The sequence below is a fragment of the Hydra vulgaris genome, chromosome 15 (assembly GCF_038396675.1).
Source record: "Hydra vulgaris chromosome 15, alternate assembly HydraT2T_AEP".
NCBI lineage: Eukaryota > Metazoa > Cnidaria > Hydrozoa > Anthoathecata > Hydridae > Hydra > Hydra vulgaris.
The window spans coordinates 3,070,631-3,083,085 of record NC_088934.1 but is presented as its reverse complement, the minus strand read 5'-3'; the positions used below and the strand labels follow the sequence as shown (position 1 = coordinate 3,083,085).

Genomic DNA, 12,455 nt, shown 5'->3' with positions numbered 1-12,455 from the left:
TTCCATTTACAATTAAAAATACATTAATACAAATACAGTAATACACTACAGTAATACACCACAGTAGTAAAAAATCTAGGGGGAGAAATAAAAAGAGTTTTGGGTTTGCACCAAAAAGTCGGAGGCTCCGGCTCCGCCAGATAAGCGATATTATTTAGAAAGGAGGCGTGAATTTCCTGGTTAAATGCTCTTCCTCGGTGCTCTGTGATAAGACAATTAGGGATTGGCTTTTTTTTAAATAAAATAAAAAAGTATTTTGAATAAAAGTTTTTCTCTTAATTCTTTTGTCACGAAATTAGCAACTAACCAAACAAACAGTCATGAAACATATTTTATTTTTGATATTGAATTTTGTTATCGGTTTTACATTAAGCGTGACATTAATTTAATTAAGCGTGACATTAAATAAGCGTGACAATAATTCGATATTGATTAGAATTTTATTTACTAATCTTAGTGCTGCATTATGCAAACCCGGGTGTCTAACATGTGCCCGTTATTTACTAAAGTGTTTATGCCGTGAGTTCACCTGTTGCTTTTGTTTTTTTTGTAGAGATAATAGTTTTAGGATATACTTATCAATATCAGGTGTTCGCCGTTTATTTTCAAATCAAAAAGTTTCTTTATATTCATTCTATGGATGAAGTTTTATATACGAAGTAATATATTATATGGTAAACCGTTTACGGGTTTTTTTTAATATTAAGATTAGCGTTTGTTATCAATAATTTTTATTTATAAAAAAATATAATCAAGTTCATTATTTTTATCAGAAACTTCTCAGATGAGGGTAACGAGTTTATTTCGATATTACAGAATTAATGTTTTTTAAATATGTTTAAAATGTTTATAAAGTTATCCTTTGATTTTAATTTTTTTTCTTTTTATTTTTTTTATTTTTTTTTATTTTGCGTTAAGTTTTGCGGCTTTGCACTAAGCAAGATTGCACTAAGTGTTGCAAGATTGTGCTTTTTTTGTGCTATAATGCGGTTGCGTAATTTTGCGTTAAAGTGTTGCAAGATTGTGTTTGCTTAATTTTTTAGTTTCTACTTTACTATATTAATGGTTAATAATGTACTGGTAATGTTTGTTTGAATGGTTGCATTGCTTTTTGTAAGTGCAATGTTAATTTTAAATTGAAGCATCTAAAATCCGTCTTCATAATAATGGTTTCATTTTGAATATTTTGGGAGGTATTTCAAACAAAATATAAAAATGTTATTTAGAATAGTTTAACAAAAAAATAAGTTACAAAAAATGTTATTTAGAATAATTTTATAGATGTTTTGAGAAAATATTTTCTACTACTTTTCTCAACATTCAAAATCTCTCCTCCTCTTGAGAAGTTAATAAACCAAGCCTTGAATGTGTGCTATGTTTATTTAACGTATTTATTATTAATATAATTTTTATTTATTACACATATTTTATTTAAATCTGTTTTTATAATTAATAATTTAAAAATATAATAATTATAATAATAGTAATAATAATGAATAATAAAAATAAATTTCTAATAAATTTTTTTTTTAATTTTTGTTTCTATCGGAGGTCATTAGACTCGTTTCCTTTTTTTTCTAAATTGAGTTACGACGCTTTTTTTAATAGTTACTTTTGATTGACATTTTTATTTTTGTTTCATTTATTGTTATTGTTTTTCCTTTTTTATTTTTTTAAAAGTTTTTAAAAGTTTTGAAAAAATGGCTAAACGGTTTTTTAGGACTTTGATTCCAACACCGTTTTTAGATTTAAAATTTTTTTGATTTAAAAGTCGTAAAAATTTCCAGCCTTCCTCTTACCCTTACGCTTCCAGCCTTCCTCCTGAATCCCCCCTCTTACCCCCAAAAGTGAGAGCAACAAGTTTTTAATAACTATTTACCCTATAGAGTAATTTATTATATATAATAAATTTAAATTTAGGTTTAAACGTTTTTATTTTTTATTTTTTGTGTTTTAAAATTTTGATCATGTAAAATTTGTAACCCCCTCAAATAAGGAGATCCAAACTTTATATGGTCATAATTTTTGAACGCTAAAAAGTGGTAGGGTTTTATTATTATATTGTTATTTTGTCTTAAAATAACAGTAGAGGTTTTGTTACAAGGGTATTTGCAATTAGCCCAAGGGGATTTGTCGGAATGACATAAAAAATATAAAAAACATTTTATACAACAAATAATAAATTGTTTTTTAGATGTCACTTTTCAAAGCTATATGATTGTATATTTCGACTCTTTAAATATTAAAGAAGTTTTATAAAATATTTAACTTTTTGACGACAATCAAACTTTTTGAAAACAAAGACCTTCACTTTTTTGAGTATTTGAAATTAACACTTGATAAATATTGCAGATATATGAAGATTCATATAACCATTGGTAACAGCTTTTTTTTTTTAATACTTATGTTAAAAATATTTAAAAAATTGTTTTTTCCGTTAAAGTGGGAAATGTTAAAGACTTTATCAAATCAAATCAAATATAAATTAAAGAAAAAAAAAAATATGTAACGTTAAATTATTTGTTATATTTGTTAAATTATTTGTTATATTTGTTAAATTATTTGATATAGTTCTTTTTGTTTCAATTTTTTTTTTAATGCAAAGATTTTTATTGCTTTAATTCTTTTTGTTCGGTTGTAAACTACGCCACGTTTGTTGGTTTTCTAAAAACTAAAACATAAGAGTTGTTATAACTACAAAAGAATACAAAAGAAAGAAAGTTTGATTTAAAAGATTCAAATACATATAATGTGATTATTTGAGAGCAATTTTGGTTTTCAACTTAATACCACAATGCTCTTAACTCGCGGTGCCATTGTTTCAAAATTAATATAACAATCATAAAAAACAAATAAAAAAGTAAGAGGCGTCTTCTCTTCAAATATTTTTTTTATTTAAAAAAGAATCTTTTGAAATCAAAATGAAATTAGACCAAAATGAAATTCCGACCCACCTCGCGTTTGAAGAATAAGTCATTGTAGAACTCGGTACTGTTTTCTTTTTTCAACTTTATATAACGTTTAATAAGTGCATGTTAAATTTGGAATAAATTAAAACCTTTTGAACAATTTGTTTGATACGTAGTATTAAAAGCATTGGTTTTTGGATAAAAGGCGGGAAATCCATTGGTTAAATGAAAACAAATGATAAAACGTTCTTTGATTTCTTTAAACCGAAATACAGTGAAAAAAATTAAATTCTTTAAATATTAGATACAAAAATATATCTCTTAGTGTAACTGCTTATATAAAAAAAGTAAATAAGATTTTTGTGGTAGAAAACAAGATTGCCTTATAAAATGTTTTAAATGCTGTTTTAATAAATTAGTCTTGTTTTATGGAAACTGAGGCTTTGGATTTTTGTTGTACGTATATATCCCGCATACCGTGCTGCACATAAGACCAAGAACGTGGCGTGGTTCCATGACTTACAATTTGTATAATTTTGAAGTTCAAGTTATAAATATTTTTTTCTGTAAATTCTAGGCTTTTTGTGAACTTCAAATTTTGTTCTATCATAAAGATAAAAATTGACAATAATGTCCGTACCATGGATGGTTGCTTGTATTATAATTGATTCTGCAGTGATTCTGGCAAACTTCGTAGAGCAACTTTTGATTGTGCGGAAATGGAAGAGTTTAGATCGCATTGATTATTTACTTTTAAGTTTATCTATTTCTGATTTCACAAGTGGTGTTGCTACGTTAGGAATAGATGGTTGGTATCTTTCTGGAGAAATGAACCCTACGATTGTTCCAAGAATCTCTCATGAAATAGTGACCAAAATATTTGATTCCGTATTTCTGTTTTCAGTTTTCGCATCAACTTTCCACGTCATAGCAGTTGCTGTTGAACGTTTTTATGCCATTAAATATCCGAGAAAATATTATATTTTCAACACTTTTAAAATAAAGTTTGGTACAATTGCTGGTATTTGGATAATCTCACTAATATTAACTCCTACATTTTCAGTGTTATCGGTTTTTTCATTAGACACAAAAATAGGGGTATATATTCGTGCCTGCGTGTTTGCATTCTCTGCATTTTTTGTTATGATAGTTTACTTATATATTTCATTGTTATTAGTGCTACAAAGGAAATCAATTATTCAAGATTTTAGCCCTGAATGCAACGTACAGCAGGATCGTTTAAAAAGGATGACAATGTTCTGTACTTTTATTGGTATAAGCTTTGTTGTTTGTTTAATGCCTATAACCGTTAGTTATTTTGATGAAGATCTTTATCATCCAATTGGTAATCTTGCGATTACGCTTAACTCTCTTATAAATCCTTGTATCTATTTTGCAAAAGTAATATACGAATCTCGAAGCATCAACAGATCGCGTAATGAAACTACGCATGCTTTACTAGAAAGTCGAAGCTACATTATTACAACAGTAGATTGATTTATAAAATAGAAAATGTAAATATGGCAAACCTCGGTGGTTTTATTGCAACCCGCGTCATATTGGCTACTGTTTATTTGGAAAACTTTTCTAAAAATTTTAGAATAAATCGAGATGAGAAGAGTATAACAATAAAGTAAAAACAATTATAGAAAGAAAATTAACAATACTGTATGAGGTGATAAACATGGTGTAAGATATACAAAGTTAACATACAATATATAATATTATTATATATAATATAATAAGGTATGCAAAGTTATATGCAATCCTATGTAAAAAAAAAGTGCTAATCAAGTTAAAAAGTTGAAATTATATAGTTATAAAGTTATATAAAGTATATATTTGATAAAAAATATATAAATTAAAAAAAAACGATAAAAGTGTTTGTAAACTTTAACGTAACATTTATTATTAGAAATCTGAAACACTTTTTACATAATTTTTATTTTATATATATAGTTAACTATTTTTTATTGACATATGTATAAGTAGATTTTAAATTGAAAATTAACTTATTAATGTATACACACACATGCGCGCGCGCACACACTTATACAATTTTAATTTCTACTAATTTATTATTGCTCTGTTTTTTATAAATAGAGCGCTTAAAAGCGCTCTATTTTGTAGAAAATTTATAAGGTCTCATTTCCATGAAATAGATGGTGGCTTATAGGTAATAGATGAAATTGCTTCTAAATATTTAAAACATTTTTAAAAGGTTAAAAAAGTTACTACTTCTTTATTATTAAACAGCCAAAGTCTTTTCTACATATAGACAAAAATTTAGAAAAACAGTTTGTTTCCCATAGATTGTTAAACATGTAAAGAATTACTAGTGCGAAGGTCGAAATTTATTATTTCATCGATCAAAGTTTGGTATAAAAAAGAAAATTCTAAAGTTTGCTTTTTCTCGTTAAGTATGTAAATAGTCTCACGCAGTACTATGGTCCAGGCTGTTCCCACAACTCTAATGCAACTCGTAATCAGGATGTTATAAATGTGATATTTTTAGTTCAACAACTGAATACAGACCCGTAACACCAGGGGGCTTTAGCCCTCCTGGTGTTACGGCTCTGTATTCAAATTAAATCTTTTTTTAAATTAAACTTATTAGGGAAAAACATATATGTAAAATATTTTTAACATGTATATTTTCATATATGCAAAAATGGTTGTTAGTCTTCGATGGGTCAATGATGATTTACAAGTACACGAAGAGTTCATTGGTATGCATCCGTTACCAAATACAACTTTCGAAGAAATTTTTTGTGTTCTCAAAGATATTCTCTTGAGGATGAATTTGAGGTTAGAAGATGCGCGTGGTCAATGCTATGACGGAGCTGCTAATATGTCTGGTCCTAAATCTGGAGTAGCAACTGAGATAAACTTGTTTAACAAAAAGTGCTTATACACGTATTGCTACGGCCATGCTTTAAACCTTGCCATCGGCGATGTCATCAAAAATATTTCAAGTCTTAACGAAACCTTTAGAACAGCATATGGTTTGTAATATATAGATTTGCAAACTTATCAAAAAATCACCTAAAAGAAATTCAAAGCTTAATGCTATTAGAGAACTAACGGAGAACAATTCAAAGTCTATCCATAAATTTTGTCCAACGAGGTGGACAGTGCGTAGCGATGTTTTTAAATTATTTCTAGAAAACTATCGTGAGCTAATGGAACTTTGGAGATATCAAGAGTTGAATGATACCGAAATGAAAACAAATAAGGCACTCCAAAGTTAAAATGTTTTGACAGCGGAAGGACAGAATTCAGCATTTCAAGTCATTAATGTTCTGGAAAAATCCCGAAGCAGGAAATTTACGAACTGTTATGGAAACGTGCTTTGAAATGGAATACCCAGCCTGGTATCGTTGAGCCTAAACTCTCGAGAAAAAGGAAAATGTCGGATTATTTAAAAACAACTCTTAACCCAAAAAAAACCATCATCTCCTATTAACCTATTTTGAAGCTTTCGATCTTAATATCAGTTTTATAAAACAGAGATTTGATCAACCTGATTATAAGGTGTCTTGATCTTCAGGAAGTTTTTCTCAAGTCAATAAACAGGAAAAGTTGGGAAAATCATCTACAATCAGTTTGTCACTTTTACTGTCAAGACAATACCCAATCTTTTGCTAAAACACAAATTGCTCTTTTACCAACATCATTAGGTTTCGACATTAAAAAATTCACTATCAAAGATCTCATCTTGTTTTTCAAGAGTTTGGATCACTCTAAAAGAGCTTTACTTACCAAAGTTGTAAAGATTGCCAAGCTAATTCTTGTCATGCCAGCTACTCATGCTTGTAGTGAAAGATCTTTTTCCGCTTTAAAAAGAGTTACCTACCTACCTTCGATCAACAACAATAGATTTCCGCCTAAACAGATTTCTAGTTCTTCATACTCTTGTGGAAGCAGTGGACAAAATTGATATGGTCGAGATTGCAAATGAGTTTATTAATAAATGTCAAACACAAATAAAGATTTTGGAAATTTCAGTTAGCATTTTTGTAGAGATAAACGATGTTTGACGCAAATATTACATTTTTTATTTGTTTCATAAATGTAGAGTTCGATTATAATCAAATATACATTATAAATAAAAATTAAAACTTTTCGTTAGTCCCTCCTTCATTTAAAAGATCCATAGGCCCCCCTAATATCAAAATTGTGGTTACGGCTCTGGAATATAAAACAAAAAGTTTTCATCATAAAAACTTTTTTTTAGCTGTACATTATAGTATTTAAAACAAAGCAATAATATTAAGAAACCACATAAAACATAAGGTTAAGAAGTCACATCAAACATATAATATTAGGAAGCCACATCAAACATATATGGTTAAGAAGTCACATCAAACATATAATATTTAGAAGTCACATCAAACATATAGGGTTAAGAAATCTCATCAAACAGGTTAAAACACTCATTACTCGCAATGCGGTCGTTGCCACTTGGTCATCAAAAAACACGCAGAGCAAAAACTAATTGTTGGAAATTTCCGAAATCGTGTCTGAAATAAGCTCGACTTTATAACTGATGAATGCTCAACGATAGTAACTTAAAATAAAGCATTTTTTAGAAAAAGATTTTTCTAAAAAACTCCTAATGCTTAATGACAAATTTCGTAAAAGCTTTTGGATAATCACATAAAAAGCATGTTCTTTGTAATATGTTTATATATATTTTTATGCTGTTACTAGGATACACAAACATTTTGTCTATCCTAGTAACAGCAATAGTTAAAAATAAAAAGGATGTTTGGGGGTGGAGATGGCGAATACTGAAGTATTACCCTTGTCCTTGTATTCGCCACCGAATCTTTTTTTAAAGTTAGCTTTTATTGTCTCTATCTCTAACACGTACGTCGGTATTCGTAGGTCTCAGTCTTACTTGAAAATAGTTGCGTATTAAGCAGTTAAATTTTTGTCTTTACTTCACCCGCTTGCTGTAGATAATTAACATTTTACTTTTTTATAAATTGTTGTACTACACTACGTTTTTTACTTTTTTGCTTTTTTCAAAATAATCTTTAGTGCATATATTTGAATGATTATTTTTCTTTATTAAATCATAAAAAACAATATATGTGCTTAACTTAAAGAAAAAGTTATTAGCTTTTGCTACCTAAAAGTACCTATCTAGGAATTTTTCTATTTGTTCTATTGTTTTTATTATACAGTAGTTTTGTTACGAAAAATGTTAGGATGTTCTGTAATTCCTATAAATTGGTACGCGGTTATATTACCATTAAGGTGTTATAAAAGTATCTCTGAAACGTCTTTGACCATTGGTTGACATCCAAAAACATCCATAAACCTCTAATTGGGTGGTCAGATATTATATAATTTTTTTTGTAGTTATTTAGATGCTCCCAGAAGTCCTGACGGTCTTATCACAGAGCACTACGGGAGAGTATTTAACTAGAAGTTCTCGCCTCCTTCCTTACCAATGGCGCTTGTTGGGCTAGAACCGACCTCAAGTCTTGGACCTCTTGGTTCTGAGCAAGAACTCTAACCACTGTGCCACGACTGCTCAATTTTTTTCCTCTAAGTGTATTTAATATCAATGACTAAGAACAAAATATAAGGTGTTTCCAGAAATGCGGATTAAAGCTGTTTAAATTTGATATTATCAATTATAAAAAGTTAATCTTACAAGTAGAACACGCTGGGGATACGCACCTTTTTGAGGAGATCATTTGAACGCAAGAACCCAAACTGAGTCGAGTGAGAGATAGAGATTTCATCCATTAGGTTTTATTGAAGCACAGGCAACTGGATCATACATAAACTTGTAAGTGATTATAAATTATGAATAACAGTATAGGATTGGAACACATTATATCCCATTGTTATTTAAATAATTTTGTACTTATGTTTGGGCTGTAATCAATACTGTAATTAATTGTTTTATTACTGTATTTCATTCAGTAATAAAAATTTTATTTATGCTATACCTTCATCTTTAGGGTACATCACACGCAAAACCCCTTTAAGGTAAAAAACTATACCTTTAGGGATAAAAATTAATCCAAAAATGATCATATGTGGTATAATTTGCTCCCTTAAGGTTATAATGTTCTACCTAAAAGGGTATAATTTTCTACCTTAAGGGGCAGGATACGTGGTTTACTCTAAAGGTTATTCCTACCTTTTTTTAGTGTGCATGTAAATCTATAGCACCTGCTTAAACTAGTATTTTTGATAACAAAATTTTAAAAAGCTGCGATAACTTTGTGTTGGATTGTCCCAGATTTGACATGCTTAAAACAAACAAACAAAAAAATGATTTGACTTTGTGTTTGAAAAAAATAGGCGACAGGAATACTGCCCAAGTTCTTCCAGTAATTAAACTCCCCCAAGTGGAACTGTTTGCCATCTTTATGCTTCTGCTAGTTCATCAACAAACCAAAAGCTTCCTTCGTCTGTGGTAGCTTACAAGCTAAAGTGATCCGCTATTAGTCCTGCCAAGATCAACTAGAGTGGTTTCCTTTGTCCGAAAAGCTGTAGGTTTAAACTTTAAAAGTTTTCTAAGAAATAAGGGAGAAATTTATACCCTTCTTTTTTTAGTGTGTTGGTTTAGTAATGTGTATTATTTTTATTTTACAATAAAACCTATTTCTTTTTTTCTTTTTTTCTTTTTTTTCTTTATAACTTTTTGTTTTTGGGTCCCAAGAAGACCTAAGAGTCTTGTCACAGAGTACCACGGAAGTGCATTTAACTAGAAAGTCCACGCCGCCTTCCTTACCGATGGCACAAAACATGTCTAGAACTCGCTTCTCACCCTGGATCTTCTTGCTTCTGAAAAAAAGCGCCAGTAGTACTGCTGTTTTTTTTTTAGTTTTTTTTTAATTTTTTTATTTTAGTCAACTTAGTACTAGGTATTTTCATTTAAGTTATCTTACTTTAATAGACTACCTTAATATGTACACCAATAGTAATATTTTATACTTTTCTTGGATAAAATTTTCATTGCTACAGCTTCACTTCACGAATTGAAAGCGACTACACAATAGCTTAGAAATTTCTTCTATTTACTTAATAAAAAGTTTACCCTAAAATTTTCTTCATTAATATCATTTTTTCTTTTTCTGTTTTTTTTTTCAGAACCCACGCAGATATGCACCATGAGATTTTTACTATATTGCGTCCGTTTACTTTATGATTCAAAAAATGAAAAAAATTAAAATTTAAAACTTTGATCCCTTAACAATAATTTTGACCCTTATCATTTTATTTTTAGAAATATTTTTTTTAAAAAAAGATCAAAGCTTGAGAACACAAGCCAAAGGCACAGATAATAAATGCATGTTTCTTGTTAGTGGTCGCCATTTAGCTCTATTGTGATATAAACCACTTGTTTATTATTGCATATTCCACTTGTTTATTATTGGTATTCTAAAACCCAACAATCAAACTATGTTTAAAACGTGTGAGAACAATAATTTATTATAAAACAAGTTAGAAATAAATATTTATACGAGACACACAAAAGTAGCATTAAGACTAGGAAGTTTACTCTAAACTAAAAAACATTTCACGCTGAAACTGATAAGTACTTTACCCTGAAACTAAAAAAAAAAAATCATTTTTAAAGTTTTTTTAATTTCATGTTTATATATAAAGATAAATTACAAATAAATCTCAAATAAAATTCAAGTACAAGTAATTAAGTAATAAACAGGCAGAAGGGTAAAAAACTATACAATATTTCAAATTTTTCAAAAGTTTTTTCCCAAAGTAAGTTTTTTTACTGTTTGTTAATTAATTTTATTTGATAAACAATAATTTTATTAAGCGCCATACATTGTCAGTGTCTCACAAAATATTTCATAGGAAGTTGTTATTGTACTTCCCTCGCAGTCTAGGCTTGAATGAGGAAAATAAAGTAACGATTTAAAAGTCATTTAATGATGATGATGGAAGACGTATTAACTATTCAGCCACGCTTTATAAATCAGAATAATCTATATGATTTAATCAGAGATTAAGATCTTACAAAGTCAGGTTTTTTCATCAAGACTAATGGAATAGAACTTTCAATGCAAAGACTGCAGGACATGCGTGTACCAGAAACGATGTTAAGAATTTGAACTAGGGTTGATAAAGTTGTTTTTCATAGTTTTAAATTTTGAAGATTTAAAAGAAATTTTTCTCATGTTTACAAAGCTATCTGAGGCAGTGATCAAATATTTGTTGGACTTAAATTTAAAGCAATTTTAAAGTCCAAAAAACTTGAAAGAGCAATAACGAAAGCTAAAAAAGAAACTTGGTGTGCATTTTGTGATGTAGTTTATGAGTTTCTGGAGAAGTGCAAGAACCCTAAACACAAACTAATTACAATTGCTTGTTCAAAAAGTTTTATAGTAAAGAATTGTTTCTTTTTACTTTCATTTTCGTTTTTTCCTTATATCTCACTTATATCTCACTGGTATCTCCCTAAATCTTCACTAATATCTTCCTAAACACTTTTTAATTTATGAAAAAGAGCTATGTGCTATGTAAACTATGCTATATAGTTGTTTTTACAATATCAAAATTGATTGATACAACACTGACTTAAAGAAAAAAAATCTGCATTATATCGAATATGAAAGAAACAAGGAAGTTAGGATAAAATAAAAAACTATCAATCTTACTCAAAACGAATGTGGCTTTTGAATTATGTGGCGAAAAATGCATAAATAAACAGTGAAAATTTAAGTGGGCAAGACCTTTGTTACACTGTTTTATGTTGACAGCATAGCACCACCTTAATCTTTTCAAAAGTTTCCTATGATTCATAACAAAATTCAAATTTACCTTGTGCAGATAAATCGGATAAAAAGTTAAGCTCATAAATTTTAAAATAATAAATAAACTTAAATAAATAAATAGGATAAATATAATATTTAAACCTATAAAATTAAAAAAAAAACTTAAGTAAACTGCCGACGGACTAAGAAAATAGTTTTTAGTTAGCGAGTATTCTAGTTATCGAGACATTCAAAAACACGAACTGTTATGAATAAGTAATCATAATCAAAATTAATCAAAGTTGATAAAATTTGATCTGAAAGATAAAAAAAAGAAACATAAAATATCATTAACTCAAAAATATTCTTAAGTACTCTTTCTTAGCTTTGAAGTTAAATCACTATTGATTGAAAATAAGAGTGTGTTGAGCCTTTGCTGGTTATACCCACAACATTTTGCAATTCCAGAGGTCTATAATAATATTTCTGAGCATAAAACTCCTTGACTCCTAGGTTGGAGTTTAGATCCAGTGGGAAAAAAAATGAGCTCTATAGGTTTTAAATTATCAATTATTAAATATGATAGAAGAAAGTAGCGTTATCTATGATGAACTTCATGTATCTACTCTTCAAATAGTAACCCATACATCCTGCTTTTATTTTGATTTCTGTATTTGTAGAAGTTTTTAACTTCTTTGAAGCAGTGAGGTGAATTTGATTTACCTACAACAAACATAAGAATTTTATCACTCGGTGCATTTGTTGCCGCCATTCCCATATGACGAATAGTACAGTGTTT

The 12,455-nt window shown here is 28.7% G+C and overlaps 1 long non-coding RNA gene across 1 annotated transcript; it reads left to right on the top strand.

Moving 5' to 3' along the window:
* The first annotated feature begins 1,227 nt into the window (after positions 1-1,227).
* Positions 1,228-4,552, top strand: LOC136091299 (uncharacterized). The gene is made up of 2 exons (XR_010643887.1): positions 1,228-2,378; positions 3,487-4,552. It is a non-coding gene; the product is annotated as an uncharacterized LOC136091299 (long non-coding RNA).
* Positions 4,553-12,455: the final 7,903 nt, after the last annotated feature.